At 44.0% G+C, this 26,786-nt stretch overlaps 1 protein-coding gene across 2 annotated transcripts in view; it reads right to left on the bottom strand.

Moving 5' to 3' along the window:
• Nucleotides 1–26,786, bottom strand: part of MARCHF3 (membrane associated ring-CH-type finger 3) — a 131,789-nt gene that overhangs the window by 86,342 nt on the left and 18,661 nt on the right. Inside the window, exon 2 of one of the 2 annotated variants that reach the window (XM_025860972.2) lies at nucleotides 17,142–17,249. The exons of the other annotated variant lie outside the window; for it this stretch is intronic. The gene's annotated coding sequence lies outside the window, so the exon portion shown is untranslated. The remainder of the gene's footprint in view (nucleotides 1–17,141; nucleotides 17,250–26,786) is intronic. 2 annotated transcript variants of the gene reach the window in all.

Consider the following 26,786-nt stretch of genomic DNA (forward strand, 5'->3'; position numbering starts at 1 on the left):
GGTCTTTTTTGGTAACCTGTGGTCCATTTATTAATTTTTACATATTCAGTCACAATCTGAGCACTTTATTCCAGTAAATTCATTTTTATCTATGACTTAAAAGTCTTAATGAAAAGCTTTTTAAGTTCATGTGATCCCTGAAGTCACTGGCTAACAGAGTCCTTCTTAAATCTGTTTCAATGTAGAATACAGTAGTCCAACCATGAGCTTTACTACCACATCTTCATGTTTTCCCATACGTAAGTTCAAATTCTGTTTCCACTAGTATAATATTCTGGTGAAATTATACCAGAACCTAAAGCTGGGATCCTATTTCCTCCTCGGCCACATTGGCCAACACAGTAAGCCCGACATGCCGGGAAGCTCCTATTGCTAGCCTGGAGTGACGCGGAACATGGGAATGAGGAGGCCATTCTCCCGGGTCTAGCAAAAGCAGAATCTGTTAGCAGACCGATGCGAAGGGCAGAAGGCTGGTAAATCGTGAGTCAGGATCTGTGTGGGTGAAGTTAAAACCCAGAACAACTGTACTGGCTAAAACTCATGGTTCGAAAGTCAACGTTCATGTGGATGCACTCGAAAGGAATCAAGGGAATGTAAAGACCGTTGAGTCAGATCAGTCTTCTCTAACTGCCAAATGTAACTCATTTTCTCCCCGTGCCCTATCATATCCCCAGTAGGCATTTCCCAGTGCTTATTTTGGTTCCTTTTACTCCCTTTGGAGTTATCTGCTGTCCTTACGTCCCTTTCTCCCTCCGGTGGCCCCCCAGGGTGAGGCCAGAACAAAGTTCCTTCAATCAGGGGTCCACTGTTTTGTTTTTTTTCCTTCTTCCCCTTGGATAACTTTCTCCTACTTTCTTCTCTTTTGTCATCCAGGCAATGACAAAGGAAACACTACCGCGCTATCTTCATGGGGCTGAGACACATGTTTGTAACTCTTTCTTCTTTCTGCTCATGATACGTTCTTGAGAAGTCCTCTCCAGGACCCGTCTGGGGGTCCATACGCAATATGCGGTAGCTTGTGGGTAACATTATCCACAGCTCAGTGGGGTCTGGGGACAAAATCTTATGCGACTCAATCCATTTTGTTTTATATTTTGCCAGCCTTGACCCTTGGCTACCCACTGCTTTCTTGCTAGTTTGCCCTGCTTTCAAATCCACATCCAAGTCCAGCCGTCCCTTAGCTGCTCTGCTATTTGCTGTCCAGATCCACTGCCTTTGCTTTGGGTCAGAGCTTCCTTATAGAGCCATTGGAACCTCTGTCGTGGGATTCAGCCCCTTGGTGATTTCTGCGAGGCTGGCCGTTTACACAGGTGGCCCCTGGCTCCTCGCTCCCTCAGGGGATCCTTGCCCCCCAGCCCTGGGCAGCATGGAGAACACATCTACCCAGCCCTCTGCCTGCTCACCCAGTAGGCAGGCCACGCGTCCTGCTTGGGAATATGCCTGCAGGAGCGCTTTCCTGACTGGGCTTACACACACTGGCCCAGACTGACTTCTGGTCTCATCCTTCAAGGCAACTTCCAGAAGCTTTTAAGAGAAAGGCAGCTCTGTGTGTTTGAGTGCCAATGCCTGCCGTAAACACCCTGTTTGTTATCTAGCCACATTGGGAGGCAGGGGGTTGGTTTATCAGCCTTGGCCAGGCTGCCTCCCCACCCGACATAAACGGCACATGCACTTCTAATAGCCGGGCTCAGCTTTGGGTCTGAGAAAAATGGGCAGATACAGGGGGGCTGTGGGGTTCACAGGAAGTCCCATTGCTGAGGACACTGTCTCAGTGTACAGTGTTTTTTATGAGGCTGGCAAGCCATGGCTTTGTTTTTGGTTGTGCTTCTCTAACTGATCAGTTTCCTCTCTTTGCATTGGCTGCTGGAAAGCTTAGTGCCAAACCTGAGGGTCTCCTGGTTTGCATGAATTTGAATGGATTTTTTTCTGAATGGATTTGAATGAGTTTTTACAACACCCTTACTCACCAGTCCACTTTATGTCTTTATCTTTATTTTGCACTTTCCCTTCCCATCTGCCTCTAATTTATATCTCCCTGCCAGCCACCTTAAACCCTTACTGAATCAAGGTGGGACATGAATAAACAAACATAAAATGAGGTAATCTTAGGGGAAAAAAAATAGTCTCTTTTACACAGTCGGTTGGAAGACAAATTCCTGGACAGCAGTATCTACTAAACATTATCATGTACATATTCATGACACAGAAATACCAGTTCCCATAATTTATCCTACTGATACACAAGTGTGCAATATTTGTTTGATTGTAGCATTGTTTGGAATAGGAAAAAAAAGCAAAATAAACGAAATGTCCAGGAATGGTTAAATGCATCATGCTGTATGTATACAGTGGCATACTATGCAGCTGTCCAAAAATGAGAGATGAGTTTCCGTGTTCTAACATCAAGGATGCCTTCAAGGTAGTAAGTGAAGAATAAAGCTGGTGTGGTACGGGTGGGGAAGAAGAGGAAGATAACATTTGTTATTTAACTTCCTCCAATCCTACCACAAAGAGCATGAATACTAAGGAGGGCTTGTTGCTTGTTGAATGGTATAAACAAAAATGTCATCTTTAGCGCAGAGGCTTTCTCATAATTCACCCAGTATTAAATAACAGGAATGAGGAAGCAGAATTGCAGAAGCTTAGGGAACTCTGTTCTCTGAATTAGCACAGGCTACAGAGTGGATGAGGAACTACAGAGGAAAGATGAGGGTCTGGTCTTTGAAAGAGAAAAGCTTTGGCAGGTGAGGGTTGTCTGACGGGCATTTTGATGTGAAATGCAGTGAATTTTCACACTATCTCCCAGACCCTCAGTAAAACCAACCTGTTTCCCAATACTTTTGCAATTGGATTTGTTTTAGAGGGAACATGATAAAATGTTGCATCCAACCTAAAGGTCAGAGAGGGCCAGGGCAGAGGTGGCCCCGAGTAAACAGCTCCATCTGGGTCACCAACAGATAATCAGGTCCCATGTGCAGTCAGTTCTGTGCATACAGGGAACTGCAGCTTGAAGACGAAGAAAAGACCAGTATACGGACAAAAGTGCATACCCCAAATCAACTATGCAAAAGCAGTGGCCCGCCTTTGTAAATACCGAGATTAGCCTTCATACCCAGGATGACGTATATTTAGAAAAAAAGGTTAGGGGCGCCTGGGTGGCTCAGTCAGGTAAGCATCTGTCTTCAGCTCAGGTCATGATCCTGGAGTCCTGGGACAGAGCCCCACGTGGGGCTCCCTGCTCAGCTGGGAGTCTGTCTCTCCCTCTGCCCACTTGTTCTCTCTCTCCCTCTCAGATAAGTAAATAAAATCTTTAGAAAAGAAAAAAAAAGGTTAAAGGATCACAGGAGAGAAGCTAATCCCAGAACTTAACATGTGCCGCAATCATACACAATAGAGATACACAAAATGCTGGCTCTGACTACATTAGCTGTAATAGGAATAGCTTCTTCATCTGAAAAAAGAGAGTGATGTTGTGTTCCTTAAAAATTCCTCTTTCTGCTTGCTTCAGCTCTGTGCACCTCAGCCCCTTGTCCTCACACAGAACTGCCCCCCTGCCTGACTCTTGCTATGTGCGATTCTGTGTCTCCTGGGACGACTGCTTCCACATCCCGTGTGACCACCCCCATGAGGACCTGCCCAATGGCGCAGACCCCGTGAATGGGCCTCGGGGGCTTCCAAATCCCTGGGATGGTATGCAAACTATCGAGTGTGTACATTTTTCTGGGGGAGGGGCCATGGCTCTGATTCAACTATGATCCCCTAAATATCAAGGACCTCTGATGGAGAAGCCTGATAATGGAGCTCCTGGAAAAAATCTCATATTGCCAAGGCCTAGCACAAAGCTTGGCAAACACTCGGTACTTAATAAAAAAAATGAAAGCTCACAATGATTGACTGTACAGAATATGCCAGATGCGGAGAGGTTTATTATTATGATCCCTACTTTATATACGAGGAAAATGAAGTCCCGATTGCAGATCCCTGTTGTAAGACATTAAACCCTCGATGTTCGCCACTCTGTATAGATGCTGTTAAATGAACAAATGCTGAATGAGATGATGGGTGGTCGTCACTAACACCTCCACCGTACAGGTAAGGAAAAGGAGGTATCAGCACGGGAAGGGGGGAGTTGGGTCAAAAACTCCCGTTTTAGCTGTCTTCCAGTTCATTGTGCTCTTCTTCATGGTTACCTAGGTGTGCCTGAAATAGTCTTTATTCCTTACAGACATGAGAGTGAAGTCCTGTATCTTAATGGATACTCAATTCCCGCATCTCTGAATGTGGGACTCTGGCGTGTGATGATCTTCTTGTTCATCAGTAGATGATGTTTCACACTCGGCAGGGACTGAGTCTGGTCCAGGGGGCAGAGCTACCCCTTGGCCTCACCACATTATCTGCCTTGAGAATGTGAGCCCAGGATGACCAGATCTCCAGAATTTTAAGAGAAACCAGAAATGTAGATTTTCTTTATGTGGAATTTCCTGGGTTTTACATGTTGACAACTCACAGAATTTTTGAAAACACAGTCAAGGCCAAACAAAATACATCAAGGGCTGGGCGGGCCTGCGGGCCATCAGTTTGCAAATGAAGATTTCACTTGGCCAACAGAAATTCTGGCCCAGCCAGGCAGATAAAGTATATGGAGGAAACAGTTTTTCGACTATCTGTAGATTTGAAATAAGCTCTCCATGGCCCCGAACCGAAAATCGGGAGCAGGGAGTAACCGTTATGTGTGTGACTCTCTCCTTTAAGCTCCCAGTCAAGCTTTCTGGGCATAAAGAACCATTCTTGCACACACTGACACATGACTTCAGCATTCTTCAAGCTGGTTGTTAGCATGCAGTGCCCTGCTGAATCCGCAGAAAAATCCCCGGCATGCCGCATGTCTTCTTGCATTGCATGTTCTTCTGCGGGGCAGCAAATCAGCCTCCAGCAGGGAGCAAATGACTTCTTCCAGGACTGTTCTGGATCGTTGCTGTCTACTGAGAGAGAAAAGCTTCTCACAAGAATGGAACTTTTCTCCTAATAGGAAGCCCCTACTTTTGCCCTTTACTCTATTGAGCACGAGTAAGGAGATGCAAAATGCCAAATAAACGAGGATCCCTTTGGGGATCAACTACTCTGGGACAGGAGCGTCGGGGGCCTTCAGCCTGCTTTCCCCAACAGTACAGCCTCTGAAGGTGTGATGGAGAGAGCCAGGCAGAAGCATCACTTAGAAGGCTAGACTTTAGAGACCTTTAGGAATGAGTTTCCATGCCAGTTGTTAAGAAAACTTCCTGGAGCATTCTTGTCTTTAAATACAGTGGTAAGATGGATGCAGGTATTAATGTACTTTGCAAGGCTTTGGGAAATAATACTCAACAGTGTGCTCTTCACACTGAAGGTGCTGTATACATGTTTAGTTTGGAGAGAGATCCATGTTTGTGCCTGCACCTGATTTCCCTCCTGCCATACCAGCAAACTGGGAATTTTCCAACCATTTTTCTTTAAACAACAAGAGAAAAACATCACATCTGATCCGTAAGCCAACAGTAACAGAGCGCTAAAGTGTGGACAATATAAAATATTATGTTTGGAGTGAAGCTTCGTTCTTCATAGGCTGCCAGGCATGCTCATTTTAATTTTATAAGGAGAACACATTACTTGACTATTATGGTATTTAGAATCCCTATGCTGGAGTCGTCCCAAAGTCTGCCGTGAAATAGCTAAGGCTGCTTCCAAAACGTACTTTCTACTTTTGTTAACACTTTCCTTTCCTTTTTTTAAACTTTTTATTTAAATTCAATTTAGTTAACATAGAGTGTATTAGTAGTTTCAGGGGTAGAATGTAGCGATTCATCAGTTGCATATGCAACTTCCCCTTCAAGTCATCTCAATAGATTGTGCCTTACTCAGCTTCCGATGACCTTCTCGGATGCTTCAATACCCAGCTCCAGCATGTTAGGAGGACCACCCATTAATGGATAATGAAACCTGGTGCCACTGTCCAAACATTTGTACTGTTCAGGTTTAAAAACTGTTAACAAAAGGGTGCTAAGTGGCTCAGTTAGGCATCTGCCTTTGGCTCAGGTCATGATCCCAGGATCCTGGGATTGAGCCCTATGTCGGGTGTTCTGCTCAGTGGGGAGCCTGCTTCTCCCTCTGGCCCCTCCCCGACGCATGCGCACATGCTCTTTCTCGCTCTTGCTGTGTCTCTCTCAAATAAATAAATAAATAAAATCTTTTAAAAAATTAAAAAAAAATTGTAGACCAAGATCAAATTCCTATTTCAACGCATATCCCAAAGAAAGAACCTGTGTTCGGTTTCTCCTTTTCTATTCCCACTTTTTAAATTCCTGACTACCTAAGACCCTGCAGGTTAAACAGAAGCCAAGTGAGAATGGCTCTCTCGGGGAACAAGCAGGTAGCAAAGGATCATGAGCTTTTTCTCTCCTGCAAATCAGTGTGGTTCTCGAGATGGAGAATCTAATCATCCCTTAAACTGTCTCCCGTGTCCTGATCACAGGGTTTGTCTCTTGTGCCAACAGTTAAGGTAACCTGTGAGGAGAGCTGAACAAGGAGGTGTGTTTTCTCTGCATAAGGGATCAAGGTGCCCACATATTCTCGAGTTAAAGGCTGGATATAATTTGGAGTTGATTTTTTGTTTGGACTTTATTTTTGGTTGAGTAAATAATGACAGTTTGAGTGAGATATATGTGGTATAGATCCTTATTTTTAAATTGAGATAGAATTCACCTGCTCCACGATTCACCCGTTTAAAATGCATCTTAGTGTATTCACAGAGCTGCGCGCCCATCATGGTAATCAATTTTAGAAACTTGTCATCACTCCCAAAAGAAATTCCATACCCATTAGCAGCCACTCCCCACTCCTCTCTTCCCACAGCCCCTGGAAACTACAAATCTGTTTTCTGTCGCGATGGGTTTGTCTGTTGTCGACATTTTAGATCAATGGTATCATGCAGCATGTGGCTTTTTCTGTCGGTTTTTTTCACTTAGCATGTTTTTAGGAGAGAGATACACGTCACAGACACATGCACAAGAGCACGACCTGGACAGCACTGTACTTGCTATTCACTTTCTCACTTTCTTCAGAGAGTTTACATCACATCTCGATGCATTTGGGAAACGGAGCAAGTCCTGCTGTGTCTCTGACAAATCTTCACTTGCCCATGGACGGCTCCACGTCAAGTTCTTATAAGACCTCAAACTCAACGTGTGCAACATGATCTCTGCAGTATCCCTTTCCGACTATAATATTCCTCTTCTTTTATTCACTTTTGTTAATGATAAAACCTTCTGCCCGCAGTGACTTTGAAACCTAGTCATTCTTTCCTCATACAAGTTTCATTCCTCTGCTGCTGTGCTAGACGCGGGTTCTGCCCATTCTGCCCCCGCAGGCCACCTGCTGCTGCACCCTCGGGGACACTCCCTGGCCCGGGCCCCCATCACAGCCTGCCAGCTCCAGTCTCTCCTGCACCACGGCTGAGCCCCAAGCTGAATGAACGTGAACGGCCCTGTGTTGAGGGCAGCGATGGGGAAAGAGGAGCAGGGGGAGCCGTTGGTTGGCTTGGACCCATGCTCGTCCCAGGATAATGGAGAGACAGTCTGTCTTCTTCGTGCTGGAGGGGAAGCCGAGTGCTTGGTAGCTCTTCCTTAGGTGGCCTGGGCTGCACCTGAAGAGGTTCTGACTGACTCATTTTCAAGTCCCCCAGCTGCTCCTAATGTATAGTTCTGGCATCTAACACATTGCAGCAATGGCATCGTGTAGGAGGACAAGCAAGGGCTCTCACGTAAAGAGCCCTGGCTTCCAACTGTGATCTACCAAAGGTTAGCTGAGGTACCTAGAGCATCTTAACGGTCTACCGTCGATTTTGTCGTCTGTCACATGGGCTAAATACACCTTCGTGGAAATGTTCTGAATGTTAATTAATTCAGATGTGAAGTATAAAGTAGAATGTCTGGCACAGAGAAGTCGCTCAGAGAGTAGGGAGTGGCGTGGGATATACATGCCCTGTTCTGAATTGTCTTTGTCGCATCCCTAATATGGCTGGGCAACAACGGAGAACCAATTTGTTTGAGTCCTTTGGTGAAAGGCAAAATGACTCAGCTGGCTGAGGGAACTCTGGACATTACAACTAATTCTGACACAGGCGTACAGGCAGACCTCAACATTTTGTGCTGTTGTAGTTTCTTGAAATGTAGGAAGGAGCGGTGGTGCACCCAGGCAGTGTGATGTGTGGAGGGCCAATGGGTCAGAAGCTGGGAGAACTCAATGTGCTGTATGATGGGAAGAAACTTCCCCTGTATCCACATGGGCTCAGCCTGTCGTTGCCACCCTGTTCACACAGTCAGCTAGACCCTAATCAGAACGTTTTCTCCTCCCCAACTCTTCGGGTAGATTAAACTGAGATACCTGGTAGCCACGGGCTCTGAAATACTTTGCAAAGTCTCATCGACAATTCTTAGCTTTGAAAAAGGCTACTTGTGGAGTTAGCTGTGCACACCTTCGTTATCTCCCCTCTGTAGGAGGAGCCTCGGATTAGGAACCATGTAGAAGAGTGCCAGAGCTGGATCGCACATACGCTGCCCAGCAGTTCCTCCAAGCCCCCAAACGGAGTTAACCCTGGCTTCCCAAGAGAGCTGCTTGTTTTCCAGTAACAAAGGGACAGATGATCCCTTCTGAAAAGCTGGCCTCAGAACAGTAGGGGAGGGGGGTAGGCAAGAGATCTGGCAGGGCCCTGGTGTCCCCATCCCTATCTGAGGACAGGAACCAGTCCTCTGTCCATGACCAGGCTTTCTTTTGAGTCTGTGAGGCCACAGGCTGGTCACTTCCTCAGCTCAGGATTGTGTATCAGAAACAGCGACGCAGCAGCTCAGATCTCTGACTTAGGGCAGGGATCTAAATATGGCAGGGCTCGAATTCTCTCTTTCTGGTATCAGCAAAGACTATCGGAAGTGTCAGCAGGCTGAGAATGCAGACCTTGTGGGGGAGCTAACTTTGGACCTGGAACAGCAGTTTCCTCGGGGCCCCAAATCCACCCTTGCTGCCAACTTGATTTACGATGCCAGGGTCAGCCCACTGAAGCTCATACGGCCAAGGAGCTGTGTCCCTCAACTTCCTTTCCAACTGGGCTCCCTCTGCATCTCAGACACCTCATGGGCAGCAAATCAGAAGAAGCACAGGATGCAAGGGCTCTTAGAAGACGCCTAAACCAAAGCCATGACCCAAACCAGAAGAAAGCCCTGAAAGTCTATGGGACTTTACCTTTCTTCTATCTTTTATCTATGTCCAGCTTCCTTTATGGTTCTCATTTTTAATCAGTATTGGCTAATTCTTCCTAATTCTAACACTGAAAAGTTGATCAGAACATGTGACACCTGCTATCGTACCACAAAGAGAGAGTCAGAGGTTATCAAGGTGGGGTCGAAGCAGGGTAAAACCTGTTTGTGAACTACAACAGGTGACTCTGGATGGAACTCTATCAGGTTAGTGTGGGGCCTTGCAGTTCTGGGGGGTTGGGAGGGAAGAAAACACGAGGGTTTCTCAGGCTATGGGGATGCTACCGGTCATTTGAGTGACGTAGTTCTCTAAGGGAATGTGTCCCCCTCTAAGGAGGGCAGTGGCTCTAGGATGGGCAGGTGCACTGACACGGGCGCAGGAGGTTGAGAAAACCCAGTGATTCTCTATATTCAAAAAAGAGGTTCTAGCATAGACCAAACTAGAGTAAAGTTGCTTGGGAAATAAACAGGACAGGAAATCCTTCTCTGCCCAAAGGAGCAAGACCGGCCCAGCCGGGGTTAGGTTGCGCCGAGGGGCAGCAGACTGGGGAGAAAGTGCAGGAGGCAGAGCCGAGCACATGGGGGAAGCTGACGGGGGAACCAGAGGGGACACCACTGCTGCTCCAGGGCCTGCAGGTTCATTGCCAGAGCCCAGCCCAGACCTCAGGGGGAGAGAGAAGCAGCCAGCAGAAACACAGGCCTTCTCAGAGCCAGTCATGGTGCTTAAACATTTTGGTGTCATGGGTCCGTTTTAGGATCTGAGGAAAACTGTAGAGCTACTCCCCAAGAAAACACACTTCTGCTCACACGATCCCACCTCCCCTTCCGGGCTTTCACAGGTCCCTGCAGGCCACGTCCCAGACTGGGGGTGATGAAGCCCCGGCCCAAAGGATGCCCCTCTGCCCCGAATGAAGAGGAATGACAGCAGGAAACACTTGCAGGATTGTTTAATCCTTTAAACCTCTGGCAAACTAAGCAGAATAATACAAGAGCTGGCCTGAAACTGGTCTGAATAATACATAATTTGCAGCAAAGATGAGTTAGGCACTTGAGCTTTCAGGGCATGTGAGAGTCCAGTTGAAAGGTGGGGACTGGGAGGGCGGGAGAGGGAGCCCAGAGGCAGCCCTGAGAAAAAGAGGAAGAAAGAAAAATGGGGAAACCAAAGGTAGGGAGGGTTTGGCAAGGAAACTGTCCTCCTTGGCACCCCCAGCTGGTGGCAGGAGGACGTTCAAAACAATGGGGAATGGCTCTGGGTAATGGGGCTTTGCTCTTGGGGACCACCCTTGGCTTTTGTCACATGCATTTCGTACTAAAAATTAAGATATATGCTATTTCTTTAAAAAAAAAGAAAAATACATATTTGTAATAGCGAGTCTGTACTTAGATTGTAATGATGACCCCCCCTTTTTTTTACAAGGCATTGTTACTTTTCATCTAATCATTTCATTAAGCCACAACCTGATTTCTGAAAAGATGCGTTTTGGGAGGTATGGGGGGAAAAGTGTTGCAGCTCTGTTTGCTATTAGTAAATTATGTGATAGGTTTAATCCAGTGTTTTCTATATTAATACTAGAGCATGCCTTTTTTGTATGGATGATTTTTCAGTAGTGGAAGGAAGGCTCTAATTCTGAAAATACACAGTGGTTTTTCATTTTTTTGTAAAGATTTAATTTATTTATTTTAGAGAGAGAGAGTGCACGAGCAGGGGGTTGGGGCAGAGGGAGAGGGAGAGTACCCCAAGCTGACTCCCAGTGAGTGAGGAGACCAACACAGGGCTCGACCCCACGCCCCACGACCCTGAGATTGTGACCTGAGCCGAAATCAAGAGTCCGATGCTCACCCAACTGAACCACCCAGGTGCCCCTGATTCTTTTTTTTTTTTTTTTTGATGGAAGTGTAGTTGACATACAGTATTGTATTAGTTTCAGCTGTACAATGTAGCGATTCAACGTTTACATACATTAGGAAATGACCACCATTAGCTACCATCGGTCATCATACAAAGTTGTTACAATAGTATTAACTATATTCCCTGTGCTGTAGTGTCCTTGTGTCTTATTTATCAGTGGTCTTGGATTCTTAAACACAGCTTTGCTGGGAGAGAGCCTAACCTTGAGAGCATTTTTCGTGGATGACTCTTCGGTCCATGGGTACAGAAGACACAAGGAGATAGCAAGGTAGACTGACCGTTTAAGGAAACCTACCTTCTTATAAGGAAAGGGATCATTTAGAGCACTAGCAGAACATGCCCTGAATGTGAGTCCACGCAAGCATGTCTAACGGTAGTAGGATATATAGAAATATACTCATTGCGTAATGCTCCACAAGGATATGTGCGGCATACTGTGATATATGCAAAATAAGGAGCACAGAATTAGTAGTCAGAAGAACTGGAATCAGACAGATTCAGAAACTGTAAGGCACATGGTCTGGCAAATTATTTACCATTTCAGACAGAGCCCAAGGATCCTCCCTATAAAATGAGACTTAAAAGTGCTTGCTATCTACCTAACCTGACACGTAGTATCAAACGTGAGGGGTGAATGAAATGTCAGAAATGAAAGCATTTGAAATCTCTAAAGGACCATATTAAATTATACCATTATTATATAAAGCTAACTAATTTTTTGAAAGCTTAAGCATATCTAAAAAAATATTTTTGAGCACCTACTTTAGACAAAGCACCATTCTAGGTGTTGTGAGTTACAGAGACGAATAAGCCCTTCAAAGAGCTTTGTTTGTGATTTTGAAAATTAAAGGGTTAGATTGAAAGCTGAGAACTCAAAAGATTTTTCAAATATTCAAAGTTGGATGGATTTATATCCAAACAGAAAAATAAACAATTTCATTTAGATAGGTCCTTTTAAATAAAGTGAATATTTGAAAAATTCTAATATAAGTACAATGCAGTAGACACCTAAGAATCAATATTGGTAAACCTGTCTTGAGCAATATGTAAAGTAAATAAATTTGAGCTGAATCATGTGATGCTTTTTTTGGTTTTTAATCTCCAAAGGCTTGCTGACCTCTGCTGACATGTCAGTATTTAGGAGAGGCGCTTGCATTAGTAGTCAGGTTCTCTTTACAAACAGAAGACGGTAGGATACATATAAGCACGTGTGTCCTTAGACTCTAATAAAATGATAACAGAAGGGGAAGGATGCAACAGGAACGCAACTGGGAAAGGGGCATCAGGGAAAGAAGAAAGATTTCAACAAATGTCTGGAGTTCAAAGAGAGGCTGGCAAAGAGCAGAGCCGATGATGGTTAGTTTTAGGTTCAACTTAGGTAGGGTAGGGCGCCCAGTTGTCTGGGTAAACGCTAGTCTAGCCGTTTCTGTGAAGGTATTTTTTTGTAGATGGCATTAACATTTACAATCATTTGACTTTAAGTAACGGAGATTACCCTCCATAATGCCAAGGGGTGGTGTGTGTGTGTGTGTGTGTGTGTGTGTGTGCATCTTAATCCAATCAGTTAAAGGCTTCCATGGCAAAAACTAAGGTTTCCCAGAGAAGGAATTCTGCCTCAAGATGGTAACACAGAAATCCTGCCTGAGTTTCCAGCCTGCTGGCCTGCCCTGTGGATTTAGGACTCCAAAGACTGCAACATCATCTCTTATCTGAATTTCCAGCCTGTCTGCTGATCTATGGATTTTGGACTTTCCAGCCCCCACAATCATGCAAGCCAATTGCTTAAAATAAATCTATCTCTGTCTCTCTAACTGAATCTGTGTCTGTGTCTAATTTTGTATCTATCATCCCTGTCTCTATCTCTCTGGTTCCGTTCCTCTGGAGAAGAACCCTGGATGATAGACAATGAGAAGAGCCTAGAACATGTAGGAGAAAACTCTGGGAAGGTGGGAGGGTGGGAGGGAGTGAGCAGCCTGGGAGCTCACGGGCTCACTGGGCAGCTGCAGCTCGGACTGGTACATGCAAAGGAGAGTGGTTCCCTCAAGTCTTCCTAGGGTTCACTGAGCCTGCAGATGCTCCTCATGCTCCTCTGCAACCCCTGCCTTAGGTCCATGCACTGTGCCAGAGACCCAGAATTTTACTTTTACAAGTCAAATTGTACTCTCTGTAAGATAGTAACATTAGGGGAAGCTGGGTGAGGCACATATACAGAGAGTATATTTTTTGGGTAACTTTTGTCTAAGTCTAAAATTAGTTCAAAATAAACCATTTAAAAGAACTAGATAGAATATGTGCCACACAGTAGAGTAAAACCTTGTCCTCAGGCATTTTAAGCACTGCCCCCATCTCCAAAAAAAAACCCTCCTAACTCAAATCTAGTGTCTTCTCAGTGTTGTTTCCGGCTGGGGATGGGGGAGTAACATGGCTTTTCAATTTAATCATTTCTGACACTACTTTATTTTTTAACTGGCATAAGTATCATTTTCACAAAAACTTAAAACAGAAGGGTTTGTTTACTTAGACACGAAGGAGGAGATTTTTTTTTTTTAAATGGAGTTAACTCCCCCTCGCCCTGCTCATGCACACACACTCTGTCTCTTTCTCTGCCTAAATAAATAAAACCTTAAAAAAAAAAAAAGAAGGCAAAGGAAGTTTTTAAAAAACAATTTAGTAACCTCTTACCCTCCCTAGATGCTATGGATCTTGTCAGCGGATGAGTGTAAATTTCAGTGTACAAATGGACCAAACGCTTCATGATTTGGGGCACACATTCATCTTGAGCACTTCCCTTGGCTGAGGAGTGAGATTTGTGTAGTATTCGGTCTTATTGTGCTTAAGCAAACAATAAATTGTAATACACATAGAGGAAATAAATGTTTTACTGACAGCACCAGTGTGAATATATTAATCACAATACATAAAGCACATCAGTGATAATTGTGAACAGGTTCCTATTATGCTCTGATCCTTGGTGTCTTCTGCAATAATATCAACTTAGTAAGAATGAAATTTAGCAGCATGATGTTGTCTTCTATTACAGTGTTTTCTCCTCCCAACATTCATTATCACTGTATTCTTTTCCTTGGCAAATGTATTCCATGGCCCGAGAAAATGTCTAGCATTGTGAACTTGCCATATGCCTAGCAAGCAAGAGTCCCCAAAGATAGTTCTATGTACTTGCTGCCTCTGGGAATCGACATGCAGGGACTGCCAACTGGGTCTTCTTCAGGCCATGTGGAAAATACAAAGTTGAACAAGTCGCTCTGGCTACAAATGCTGACAGCTCTGGGGAAGCAATTTACTGGACAATATGAGGAAAAGCCACCCTGTACGTTTAGTTAATGCCAAGTGATCAGTCACAAAACTGCTGGGTGCCCCCAGGGTATATGGCACAATCCAAACCTGTGATGGTCTCCCCCACCCATCCCAGCTTCTCTTCTGCTCTCACATTCTGATAACTCAGCTCTAAAAAGTTCACCTGCAGTCAAATCTGTAGCTGGAAACAAATTCCCCTCCAAACCACCAGCATCCTCTTTATTGAATTTCACCATTGTGTCCAAACTAGTATCCACAAGAAGAATGTCACATTAGCCTGATGGAACACAAGACCTGCCTGCCTAATGATGCTGTAGAGCCTTTGCCGGTACCTCCCAGGACACATGCTCAGGGAAGGAGGGGGCGCTCGTAGCTCTGTGGCTGATAGGTAGGCACAAAATGGACATTTCCCTAAAGCAACATCAGACAGAAAATCATCATTTTCCATTTACTTACTCTCCCTCCTCCTTCCTATTTTGTTAAAGTGGAGTTGTGGGTAAAGTACAAAACTCCACGGAGTTGAGTGCCCTTGGCTCAACGTTTTCCTTAGGAACACTCAGTGAATTCCTACCTAAACACTGCGAGCAACTGGTTCTTGGAGGTTACTGGCTGGATTTGCAGGTCAGGGTGCCTCTACGGTTACCACAGAACTCTGAAGGTTACCAAAGGGCATCGGAGATTCCACGAGTCACTGATTTTGTTCCTTCCGGTTTCTGATGTCCAGCTGATTCTAAAGCCAACTACCATGACCCACAATAGGCCACAGGAGGACCAGGCCTCCAACCCAAATAGCCTTTGAACTGATCTTCCTGTTGAGCACAAAGGTGCCGACTGCAGCAAAAGCCAGAAAGCGCTCAGACACATCTCTCCTGCATTAGGGCTGGAGTTCCAGGGCCAGGAGTGGAGACCAAACCCATAAACCCCTGTTGCAACTAAACAAAAGCTAGACGATAAGAAGCCTTGCTTGCAAAATGCTGCCAGTGGTCAGAATCAGAAAGTAAGTGGGTGAGTAGGTAAAAGAAATCAGTTACTGGCAATTGAGAGTTTGTCTAAAGCTTGGAACTATCCCACTTAAAATATGTGCCATTTTCAGGGGCGCCTGGGTGGCTCAGTTGGTTAAGCGACTACCTTCGGCTCAGGTCATGATCCTGGAGTCCCGGGATCGAGTCCCACATCGGGCTCCCTGCTCAGCGGGGAGTCTGCTTCTCCCTCTGACCCTCTTCCCTCTCATGTGCTCTCTCTCATTCTCTCTCTCTCAAATAAATAAATAAAATCTTTAAAAAAAATAAAAAAAAAATGTGCCATTTTCAGGCTCCTAGGACTCAACATGATCCGATGCCATCAGCACCATGACACGGGTGACTGCCTGGGGGCTGAGAAATGACTCAGTGGCCCACTAAATTTTCTGAGCTTATCTGCAAAGCTACTCTAATCTCCCCTCAATATCAGGGTGGAGTCTTGCCAAGCAGCCAAACTCTCACTTTAAATAATTTTTAGTTAAAGGAAGAAAAAAATAGTTCTGTATATAAATAAAAAGCTTAACCCATGGAGATGGGGTCCACATCCCTGCTCCATTTTTCTCGTTTCCTCTTGGTGCACCCACAGCTGAGGCAGAGGAAGTGAGATGACACCTCAGGGGACTTTCAATCTACCTGAAATCTATAATCCTATTGAGGTGATCTAAAATGGTGTGCATGTAACCTTAAACATCGACCTCTCTCAGTGACTATGATGGGAGTGCAAAATAGAACAGCCACTTTGAAAAATGATTCAGCAGTTTCTTAAAAGAATTAAACATACACCTGTCATTCAACTCAGCAATCCATGCTTAGGTATTTGGGTAAGATAGATGAAAACACATATTCCCACACACACACAAAAAAAGGTATGTGAATGTTTACGGTGACTTTATTCATAATGACCCCAATCTGGAAATAACGCAGGTGTCTTCCACTAGGTGAAGAGATACTGTAGTACATCCATACAATGAAATCCTACTGAGCAATAAAAAGGAACTAGCCGCTGACACACAGAACAACATAGATGGATCTCAAGGGTATTATGCTGCATAAAAGGAACCAGACTCAAAAACCTTCGTGCTGTATGATTTCATTTATATAACATCCTGGAAAAGGCAAAACTGTAGGGTCGGAAAACAGGCCAGTGGTGGCTAGGGGCTGGGGCTGGAAGGGAGAGTTGACTTCAAGAGGGCATGAAAGAAATTTTGGGGACAATGACACCATTCTGTATCTTGATACACTAAAAAAGGGTGAATTTAGTTCAAGTCATACCTCAATAAACCTAACCTGAAAATAAAATCTCAGCATAAAGCACTCAATGATGAAGAAAGGTAGACTTCAAAAGAACTGATTAACTCCCCACCTACATCAAGATCTGGAGGCCTTCTCCCAAACTGGGTCTGGTAGGGCTCAGAAGCCAGCCACTCAGTTACCTTTGGACACACAGTTTAAAATAAAGCACTAATACATAAATCAATAGGGCCACTGCGTCAACATGCTACCTCGAGTGAGGTTACTCATTTAGGATGTTTTCCAGTCTGCTTCTTAATGAGAGAGCTTCTCACATTCTGACTTTAAAGTGCTGTTTATTTTGCGGGGTGGTGCCTGTGTACCTACCTTGCTTCTCCTCAAGTTCTAACTGCTTGGATGTCCCAGGTTACATAGTCATTGGAGTCAAACAGTTATTTCACACTGAGAATTCAAGCCTGCCCTGTGTTGTGTTTTCTATAAATGAAGAAATAAGTGAAAAAATAAATGAGTAAATGAAGCAAATTAATCTTAATTAGCCCAACTGGACATAACAAAGAGAAAGAAGGGACTTGCCTAATTCAGCAATACTCTTTCAGATTCCTTATAATACAAAATTATTTTTGGGAGAAAAAATATTCAGGTCCTGGACATTCAAAGGTTTTTGCTTAATTTTCCAGTGGATGCCATGACTGTAATATAATATACTACCTCTATTTTCAGTGGTTGTGATTTGAAGCTAGGCTTTATTTCTCCCCTATCCTTCTCCCCATAGAAAGATTTATTGAGAATCCACTATATGGAAATAAATGCTAAGGGCAGATAGAATGAAAAGCTCAAAGATGGAGCCTTTGGGCAGCCCTACTAGAGTGACTCAAATACCTCCAGGGGAAGGCGGAGCGTTATGTGTGACCAACAGAGGCAGAAATATTGTGCTTAGGCAGCAAGGGGGAAGGGAAACGATCCGTCAGGGAAGGTGGGATTCGAGCTCCTGAAGGATGAAGAAGCTGTGGGACTGCAGATCTTTCAGGCTGAGGAACTACTTTGCATAAAGGGCCTTGTGGGTGCAGATACGCTGAAGCCAGTTTTCATCTGGCATCCTGGAGCCGGAAAACCATGGGCATTAAATTTGGTGGGGGGGTGGGGGTGGGTAGGGAACTTCACTGTCTAGAGGCTTCGGGCCTTTCTGTTCTCCAAGAGTCCTCCTCCTCCCTCTTCTCTCACATGCTAGAGGGCCACATGTTTAAGTCCTCTATCTTGTCCATGAAGCCATTTCAGTGGGGACCCTGATCGCTCATGGTTGATTACTGTACTGGGTTACGAGAGTCAAGTGGGGAAAAGGGACAGGAGGGCATGCTGGGGGTGGCTTTAAAAGGCGTTAGAATACTTGCTCCTCTCCAGTGGGGTATGGATCTAGGATCTTTAATCACCTCAGGGAGCAACGTTCCTAAAAACACTGATAATGAATGCATGAGAACCTTCACTGTGGCATTATCATTACCAATAAGGGAAAGGTAATCACCCAAATGTTCATCAACAGGGAAACACTGTCCTCTTAGCAAGTGTGGGAATGGGAGTAAGAAGAGAATATCCTCCCTATTCAATACGCTTGCTATTTCTCACCACCACTGATACCCAAAATGAAAGGGCCAGGGGCCTGAGGGCAGTCTTGCCTGTGGATTCAGATCCTGTTTTCTTTCTGACAGAAACAGTAGAATAAACTATTTATAGTTTATTTTCCTAAATGCTAGTTAACCCAAAATGACTGGACACCCTATTTTTAGTAAGATTATCCCTTTTTCATATCTCCTCCCTCTCTCTTGAGAAACTGTTAGGTCAGCAGTAACTCTCTGCACCCATTTAGTACATCTGGTCAACCCAGGCTTGACTGCTACCACTCTTAAGGAATGAACCATACATACGTCTCTAGTATCAACATAGCAAAGAAACATGGCTAGTTATTTTAGAAAATGATCAAAATCAAAATCAGCTGACTGTTTATCATTAGCAAGAAGACACTGAAGCACTTTAGTCCACTGGAGGCTATTGGCAAACTAAGAACAACTGAAACAATATTAAGAGGAAAAAAGAAAAAAGAAAATTCGCCTATTCCTAAGAACTCTCCTGACTGGCATCATAATCTCTTCCACGGCAGGAAATAATATATCCCACAACATGGGAATTCTTGGGTCTGGATGGGTTTCTTTTCTTTTACTTGGTGTAGCCCACAAAGTAAGTTGCAAAACTTGATAGGCAAGGGAAGGAAGCGGGGGATCATGGAAGTGGAAAAGAAGCAGCTCCCAAGTAGCCCAGGTGGCAACCAGTGAGCCGTAAAACCAGGAATCTATCAGGCCCGGCTGCTGATCAGAAAATCTAAAGGGCTAACTTGTGGCGAGCCAGAATTCGGCTCCAGGAGCTGAGAGCAAAGCCCATGGTTCGTGTTCCCTGCTGCAAGCCACTTGGTGACTTTCTTCAGCTTTAGAATGTCCTCCAGCTTGGATCAGGGGCGAAACCAGAGCAGCTACCCTAAATGGGCACTTGGCTTCGCACCCACATGCTTGTTTCTTGACTTGGCTCTCAGCAGACTCAGTGCAAACAGTCAGCATTCCATGGCCGAGGCCACACGTGGAAGCCATCAGGTGGGGATGGCCGCAAATGTACTTTCACACCCTGGGGAGAAGAGGGGGAAGGTCAAGAACAGGGTGGGGAGGAGGGAGCTTCATGAACGCTTTAAAATCCATGCCAGGAGGAAACGAACTGGTATTTCCATGGATATCAACTGGAGAAAAGATGTCTTTTAAACAAAAGTCTCCCTCGTGCCCCGGCACCACTCCTTCCTTGCCAATCCCAGGCTGTGCCAAAACAAATTGAAAAGCTATTAAGATTTGTGGTCAAAAGAACAAGCTCCAAAATATTTGTGGATGTTACCTAAAGAGGCCCCACAGTGACAGACTGAAGTAGAAAACTAAGAACTGGAAGATGAGTACCATATGCCACAAGACATCAGGAGGAAAATATACCTGCCCCCCCCCAAAAAAAAACACACCAGAGAAGTTTCCAGAAAGTACCCTCTCAGCAACCCCTCTGAAGGAGAACTAGCATATTGAACTTTCCACATAATTGCTTTTCAAGTCTGTCTCCCAAATAATCCCTCAGTGAATACCTAAGTCAGCAAAACAACTGGAGTTTGTGTATTGATCGTGTAATACTGGCAGGTCTGTGAGCTATAGGCCTTAGTGGGGGCAAACACATAAAGTATTGCCAGTTGGGATGAGAAGTTTTTAGCTAATATAGATGATGTGGAAAATGGGTTCATTTTCCTTCTTTTTCCAGATGGCAGACTTTTTTTTCACAAGTAGTACCTATTTTTATGGCAATTATGCCCTGACCAGTTTTCAATGAGCCCATGAGAGCCAGCCCAGCACAACCTCCCGAGTAGTCTGCACCTTGGGGACATGGAGCCTCCTTACAGGGTGAGAACCTGGATAACTTGACCTGCATCCTGGGCCTCTGAGCTTCAATCCTGGTCCTACATGCTACTTTCTCACTGACTTTCAGATCAGACCCTCCTTGTTCTACTCCCAGGCTTAAATGGACCTTGCTGCCATCGAGGTTTCTGGCACCCAGTTACCTGGCGGTCATGTCTCCCAGCTGATTCGGTCCCTGGTATTCTGGCATCTGGCGCTTGACGGGGGCAGCACAACCCCTCAAAGACTGAAGTATTTTCAAAACATGCTGTTTTTTTCCATATGGTCAACTCTTCTATAAGTCAAATATGCAATCTAACTTGTTCAACAAACTTACCAAACACCTATTACTGTAAGGCTGTTAGTGCTGAGAGTCCAACAGATAAGGCACTGCCCTCACCCTCAGAGAACTTCTGCATTACTAATGGGCCACAGTGGGTGGAAGTCAGCCCAGTCCATCAGGGCCATGTCATGGGACCAAAGCAAATAATACCAATGTCCTACAGTCATTCTGAACTGCATAGTTTTCAAAGGGCTATTACATATATTTTAATATTCATGATCTTAAGTCAAATTCTCATTAGGTAATTGAAAGAGATCCTTACAACATCATTTAACCAACTTTATTTATGCTATCTCTCTTCCTCTCCCCTTTACCGTACCTCCTTCATGAACCTCCCCATCCCCAAAACTTAGGAGGCATCACGCTTCCATTCCTTATGACACATATGAAAATCATTAGCAAATCTTGTTAGTTCTTCCACCTTGAACTTATACACTCTCTCCTCTCCCCACTGCTGTCACCTTACCCAAGCCATCATCTGATTTTCCCTGAATTATCCTCATAGCCTCTTAACTGGTTCCTTTGCTTCCACTTTTGCCCACGTCCAATCTGTTCTCCACACAAGAGCCAGTGACCAGGGGGCCCAGAGCATGCAAGCAAGTTATGGTGGATTTGGTCCTGGCCACTTTTATTAGGCCTAGAATAGTGGGCAGTGATAGAACATGCAGGAGGATGAGGAATAATTTGGATTTTGCTGTGCCAGTGACCTCACACCATCCTTCCTCTTGGAAAAGGCAAGAATGGATGACTTTATATAAGGCTCACAAAAGACAGCTGTCATCATTTGGATGCATGCCACTTAGAGACATGGCAGAATGGTTAGCACACATAGTGACACATTCCAGGGGGTATGGAATGAGAAACAGAGGAAGACCACGGATGAACTGAGTAGACTTGGTGAAGCATGACAAGGCACAAAAAGATGTGAAGAATGAAGCTGGGAAGCCAGTGAGGTCTCCCAGCCACCAGAAAGATGTTACCCCCATCACGAGTGATGAAACCAGTGAAGAATTCCCTCCACACAGCAGGGCCTTGAAGGGTAAAGAACTGGCATTATCTCAGCCCCGACACCATCTGTCTGGTGATTATCAGGGGACTGAACAGTAGAGGTGAGAGTTATATTTAAAATGTTTATTAGTTTGCACGTTCCTTCTCCTGTACTTACTGTAAGTCTGGCCTATATACAACTGGCAGGGTTTTGTGCCTCAAAGATGTACTGCCTGTCACTATTCTTGGTGTCTCTGTCATTGAAAATAAACTCATGTTGTATCTGGACGGGCAGAGAAACTACACCTATCAAAGATCTGAAGGGGTGAAAGAGGAAGAGAGATGATGGAAAGCAATTTCGCCAGCCCCAAGCTGGAGTCCACTGTTCCTATGCTTCATCAGGGTGAGTTTGTCTGTCTGCTTTCTGTACCAATCTAAAAATGGTTGGTTATTTGAGCATTCCGGTGCTGCACTGACAGGAAGACCACCATGGCAGAGCGGAAACCATCCACAGGCCATTTCCCAGAGCCTGGACAACCATGCCCGCAGGTGAGACAACATCACTTTTGAGCGTCTCGAAGAGGGTCGGGCCCATTAACATACCTTTGATTATTTTTAACACACAGAATCTGAGCCCTTCTCTTATCACATTTTGGGGTATGCGAGCCCAGTCACTATGAGCCCACTTCCTTTCATAAATCAGGCCTTAGGGAGGGGAACTGATGTCTTCGGAACCGACGCCTAGCTGTTACTACAATGGAGGATGCTGGCAGGAAACTCTGCCTGGAGGGAGCGATCGATAACTGGAGTAGAGAGAAGAGGGCAAAGCACAGGCTACAAGTCCCCCTGGACTGAGCAACCTGAGGACAAGGACAGAGATTCTGTCTTGTTTGTCTCTGCAGCCCCAGAACCTCGCAGGTGCTCAGCACTCACTAAACGTTTGTTGAACTGAACTGACAGTTGTAAGAAAAGAAAAGAGCAGAGCCCAGGCGTGGAAGGAAACTAGAAACATTAGGGTTTGGGGTTATTAGAGGAGTAAATGACTCTGGTGGGAAATGAATGGAGAGCAAAAAATTTTTAAAATTAAAAAAAAAAAATGGAGAACCTAACGTCAGAGAGGATCCCAGGAAAACACTGCAGGTGTGCGTACGTGCTCACAGACACAGGGGCCCACACATGTGGGCACACAAGTATGGTCAGTAGCACTGGGGAGCTCGACCCCTCCACAGGGACAGAAGGGCAGAAGGGGTCTTGGAGGCGCCCTGTTTGTTTTCGCCCCTGCTCCCAGCACAGGGGGAGGGAGGCTGGGGCAGCTGAGAGGTAAACACCAACTGGAGGCGGCACTCCGGCCAGAAGTATGTCCACGGGCAATGTGGGCGCAGACACTGGATCCTATGGTTCTTTCCTTTGTTCCCCAGGAACAGAGGCGATCAGCCCTCTTCACTCATTCTGAAGGAGATCCCCCCATCCCATTTCCTAACATAAACCAAAGTTACCTGACAATCCACCTTGTTTTTATCATCTATATATAGAGACAAAGGAGGTGTTCTCTATAAATAGGTTTGCAAAACTGGGCTGTGCCTTTTGCAAACATTAAAGTAGAAATGGCCCTGACACAGATCAATAATGCTTGCCTATTTCCCTGGGCTGCTCTGTTTATTTTTAGCCCCTACAAAGAGCCCAATATTTGTAGGAAAAAACTCAGTATCACCTTGAAAAATATTATCAACTAATGACCTGGGCAGAAAAAAAAATTTTTGCATTTACTTTATTCCTATCACTCCTTTTTTTTTATATAAATTCAGACTCAGCAGGAATTTGTTCTACTACCTCATTACATAGATTCAGGCCTTTGGGGAAAGAGATCACGAAGCTTATAACATTCCATACCTCCTTTATTACTCCCTGTTTTCTTCCATTTGCCAATTTATCTAAGAGTTCAGTTCTGTATTCCACAGGCAAAGAATTGCATGTTCGTGCACATAAGCCCAAAGGGTGAGCTTTGGTTGCTTAGAAATAGGAAAGAGGATGACCTGCTGCCTCACCTCCCTTTACTTGTACATTCTCATTTAGTGCATGAAGGAAACAGAGCTGCAGACCCCAATGAGGAGCATCAGGAGGTTCAGTAATATAAAAGGTGCATTAGAGAAAGCACTGGAAGCTGGAGCAAGTAATTGGCACTTGATTATCTACAAGGGTTGCCTTACCCATCTCTCTGTTTCCTATAGAGTTTAGCAAAATGCTCTCACACAGTTGGTGTCATTTAATGTCGGTCAAATAAACAAGTTTCTCCTAAACGCAAATGGTATCGTGATTATTTGTTGCACAATGGAGTCCCCACTGAACTTGTGGATTCCTTGGGGGCCCAGATAGAGTTGCATCCTTAGCAGCCAGGCTGAAGCCTGTAATGACACACGCTCAGCAGGTCTTGATTGAAAGATCAGATTATGTCATTGTGCAGCCCCGAATAAGTCACATAACTCCTTAGGGCATTCTTGCCCTCATCCAGGGGCTTATTAGAGTCTGTGACAACAGCTACTCAGTGGGCATGTGATCACCCTGAATTCTGGACAAAATTTTATTTGGCAGCATGTATGTATAATTTTTCCCAAAGAGAGTACATATCTTTTATTGTCTCAAAGACTCTGTGGCTGTTCCCTGCCCCCCCCAAATTTAAAGATTTAAGAATCTTTAGTCAAGGGCAGTAGTCTCCAAAATTACTGGATCATGAATCCCAATACTAAAATGCTTTTGAGCATGCGTGCCATGCTTATGTGCTAGATATGTACAAAATATTATATTAGGTACATTATAAAACAAGCATCAAAATCACAAAAGTACAAGGTAAATATGAAAAAAACAATATTTTCTTTAAATATATCTAAGAGTACACACTAACTAAACAATCAGTATTTTATCAAGAATAACATAAATAAATATGTTTCATGTTTGAAAAGCTAGAATAATTCTTTGTGATATGTTAATTTGAATGTCTAGTTCCAAGCTCAGTTTATTCTCTGGAGCTGGGTTGCAATAGCTCTCACAGTTTTAAGCAAAAAATAAAATAAATAAATAAATAAATAAATAAATAAATAAATAATTAAAAATCACAATGTAAACATTTCCAAACACTGTTTTCCACAGTGTTCTCTCTATATTAAAAGTTTCTTTAAAATTCAGTTACTTTTTTATTTGTTCTTAAAATGACACCTTTATCTTGAAAGGACAAATTAGTTATGCTTCGTGTTTTAAAAAAAATGACCTCTAGGTAGCAAACTACTGAAGGTGTTTATTATCACAGAAATGGTTAACAAAATATGGAACGCTTTCCTTTTTATAAAAAAGAAAAATGAATGTAACTTATCTCTAAGTTTGACAACTCAATTATTTTTCAATAAGATAACCAGCAAACCTCTGTGAGGTACAAACGATTTTCATGGTCCCTTCTCAACTTAATACAAAATATTGTATTGCTTCAACTATACTGTATGTTACAGGTTTGTGTTTTATAAAATTAATTATGAAGTATCCTCCTGCAGCACTTTGTATACCTCCGGCTTCAAATTCTTGGCTGCGCTAGCTTCCTTATGAATGATGCAGTGAATGAATTTATCTCTTGTAACCTCACCCTGGAATCCTTTTCTAAGAAACAGCTGCTTCTCAAGAGGAAACACTACTTGGTTTTTCTCACAAAACATTTTCATAAAGATTGTGAATGAATCTCATCTAGCGGTGGCTCACCAAAAAAGAGCACTTTTCATGTATTGCACTGGTAAAGCAGAAACGAATAAATACAATAGGCTAGACCTAACAACTTACAAGTGTAAAACAAGTCTTCTGCCCTCCATAACCTGTTCTAATATGGTATTATGTTTCCTCAAGATTCGGTAATAGCTTCAATAATACTTTTGCAGCACTTTGTGACAGAGAATTTTATTTTTTTAAAAAAGATTTTATTTATTTGAGAGAGAGAGAGCACGAGAGAGCGAGCACGAGCGGGGCGGGGGTGGCGGGACGGAGGGAGAGGCAGACTCCCCACTGAGCAGGGAGCCCAACACAAAGTAGGGCTCTATCCTAGGCTCCCAGATTATGACCTGAGCCTAAGGGAGACACTTAACCAACTGAGCCACCCAGGCGCCCCAAGAAAGTCATTTTAGATAGTTTTCAGCATAGTATCTTATCTGGTCTTGTATTAGGAGGAAGAACAAGTGTTTATAAAGATATGTAGCTTTTTCACTTCTGCATACAAGTAAAAACTTCAAAACAGGCTTCAGAACACCATTTAATTGAGTGTAATTTTATAAAGATCAGTAGGTGAATTTAAACATGGTTAAAAAGTGCAGGGTTTATTCTCCATATTTTTCTAATTGTGGCCTTTCATATTATCATTAGGAAAATTTTCAAGGCAAAGCATACACTTCCTTCCAATATGTTCATTCTTAATGATAGTACATGTAAATCTATATTTCATTTAGTCATCTTGAGGGTTTTGAAATTGGGGGCTTGTATCTTGGATAACAAAGGGCTTGTCCTACAATAGAGCGTGAACTCCATTTTCAAACTGTTCCCTTGTTCTTGCTTCCTTCAAATTCATACTTTGTTTTTGTTTTTGCCAGAATCTTTTTAAGCTACTTGCCTTGGTTTTTGTTGTTGTTGTTGTTGAGGGCTAGTTTAGTTGAAACTAATTAATATTATGCAAATTAATTTAACCTGACATGTAGAAATACAACACTGCCTGTTGAGGGAAACCTACCTCTCCCTCAGGATATAGGGCCTTCTGACCTAAAGAACAGCGGAGGGTGCAAACGTCAATTCATACAATAGTAAAACTTAATTTTTCTTATTTTGGGGGTATAAAAAATGAATAGAAGTTCTAGTGGTTTCTTCCCATGCTCCAATGGTTTATCTTGCAAACTCCTCTTTGGAAACCCCAACGTGGATAATCCCTAGTGCCATTTCCAACTCAAAAATTAAAAAATTAATGGAATTTTTGGAATCCTAGAAGGATACTGGCTGTCATTGTTTGAGTGCTCAAAGAACTCCTGGATATCCCCAAACTTCTGTTTCCTGGCAGCTCTGGAGAAACCCTCCATCCAAAAACCCAGTGAGTGAGGAATGAAGGCAGGTCACCCAGGTGAGTTCTCTCCTGCTGCCACCTAGAAGAGAGTCTGGTTGAATCCATCCAGAAGAACTGGGTAAGGTTGACAAGTCTCTATC

This window comes from Callorhinus ursinus, unplaced genomic scaffold (genome assembly GCF_003265705.2).
Source record: "Callorhinus ursinus isolate GAN/ISIS: 27379988/994484 unplaced genomic scaffold, GSC_fseal_2.0 scaffold30, whole genome shotgun sequence".
Lineage (NCBI taxonomy): Eukaryota > Metazoa > Chordata > Mammalia > Carnivora > Otariidae > Callorhinus > Callorhinus ursinus.